Raw genomic sequence first — 2,329 nt, 5'->3', positions numbered from 1 at the left:
TTTACTTTGAATGATTTCTGAACTCCTGTGTGCAGAACAATGCAATGGAAATTTCCCTTGATATTCTGCTGAAAATCCCATTTTTAAAAAACACATAATATCCAAATAAGATCTTTGAAGTATTTGGAAAACACAATATTTTGACTGGAAGGCAGAAAAGGTGACCCCTTGCTGCCCACCTGGAATATTCACATCAGTTTTATTTTCAGTTTACTGGAAAAAAATGTGTGCCGACAGATCATACAGGAAATTGGGAAGGAAAAAGTTATTTGCTTTACTTTTTCTCTGCTTTGGAACAAAATAATCATAATGTTATTTTAATTTAAACATATATGTATTTGTTTTAATGTCTATGTCTTTCTAGACATGGCTACTGCTGCTGGCTTCTTAATACTTTGATATTTTTAGTATATTTTGAGTACTTTCCATGGCCTTTTTGGTCCATTATCTTCCCCTTAAGGGCAAATTAATTTCGATAATCTCCCAAAGATATCATTATTAAATAGCATTATTTCAAAATATGTTAATGGCCATGATTATTGGAGGTTTTGATCTGAAGATTCCCAGAGGTTGTGGTATACCCATTGATAATTTCCTCCACTTTGCAAGATGCCAGTGAAAGATCTTCAGAAATGATGATGAGTTTACCTATGGAAATGCCATGGGAACTATCACAGGAAGTAGTTTTCAACATCAGGCTCAGGGTGAGCCTGCAGCATGCTCTGGCAGCCCAGAGGGCAAACAGAGTGCCAGGAGCCTCGAGCACAAGAGAGGATATTATCTTCTGTGTTCAGGGCTGTGTGGCCTCACCTGAGTGCTCAGTGCAGTTCTGCAGGCCACAATTTAAAGCTGTCAAGCACTGGAACAGGCTTCCTAGAAAGGTGGTCAATGCCCCCAGCTTGTCAATGTTTAAGAGGTATTTGGACAATGTGCCTAATAATATGCTATAGGTTTTGGTCAGCCCTGAAGTGGTCATGAATTTGAACTGGATGATCCTTACAGGTCCCTTCTGACTGACATTATTCTATTCTATTCTATTCTATTCTATTCTATTCTATTCTATTCTATTCTATTCTATTCTATTCTATTCTGTTCTCTCGGTGTTCTTTGCATTGCTTCTTCCTAAAATTGTATGTAAATATTTGGATACACAAGCTATGTTTAGAAACCTGTCCATGATTGTAAGATAAGTTTTATGAAGAGGGCTTACATAGCATCATCTAATAAAAAGCACATTCAGGTGTCCAAAGGAGTCTTATAAGACAAGTTCCCCAGTAGACCCAAGAAGTAATCTAGTGCTGAGCTTAAAAGACTTCTTTAATGACACAGGCATCTGTTCTGACCTGAAGGAGACTATCTAAGTTCTAGGACTAGTGTTTGTTTAGTACAAACACTATACTTAAACCTGAAAATATGGGACTGAGGACTGTAAATGTTTTGAGTCTTTGAATTTGAATATTAAATTGACACCTATGAAATGACATTACACTGAATTTTCCAATGTTGCAAAAAGCATTAGGCGAAAAGGCAGAGTAGACCACAAATACTTTTGTTTTTTAATAGTACTATTTTCTTTCTTCATGGTTTGTGTCAGTAGGAGGATTTGGATTTTTTAATTGTTTAGGGACTAGATTGAATCTGGACTCTATTTTGTCTGAGTTTCTATTGGGAAGATAAAATTAATCTTATTTTATCTTAAAGAGACCCCACTGAAAATATGGTAATGTCTTGGATTTCAGTAGTATAAGTGAAAAAATTTAATTTAAAGGCACTTAGGTATTTTGGGTTTAGGCAGAAAACTTTGAGCTGACTGAATGTCTCATAAAGGGAGAGACATGAAACCTCAGATCTTCCTGTGATTCAGTGATGCCTTGTATTATCTATGAATAGCCCTGAGTATCAGCTGAAGCACTTCAGTCAGATATTTAATAGAAGATGGTGAAAATATCCTTCAGTATAATGATTGAATAATAGTTTAAGGATTAAAAGGTCAGGCTTGTTTATACACAAGTGCCTCAAAGAACAGAATGCCATTGTTCTGTGAGCTGCATAAGAACCCATCAATCCTGGAGGATTCTGAGCACGGAGTATGGCAGTGTAGAGCCCATGTGCTCCTTCACCCTTCCTGCTTTCTTGATGCTTCTAGGGCTACAAGCATCTTTCTTTTTCTGGTACTAGAAATTGCTTTGCAGATACTGCAAAGAAAAGCTGATCAAGTTTGAAGTTAAATAAAAAAGCTTTAGTCTTCTCAACACTAACATTCTCCCCCATAGTCATCAAATACAGATTTAGAACTACAGAGGAGTTCATGGCTGCCACATGTTGCCTG

This window comes from Lonchura striata, chromosome Z (assembly GCF_050655825.1).
Source record: "Lonchura striata isolate lonStrDom1 chromosome Z, ASM5065582v1, whole genome shotgun sequence".
NCBI lineage: Eukaryota > Metazoa > Chordata > Aves > Passeriformes > Estrildidae > Lonchura > Lonchura striata.
The sequence above is the reverse complement of the archived record's forward strand: the minus strand, read 5'-3'. Positions refer to the sequence as shown.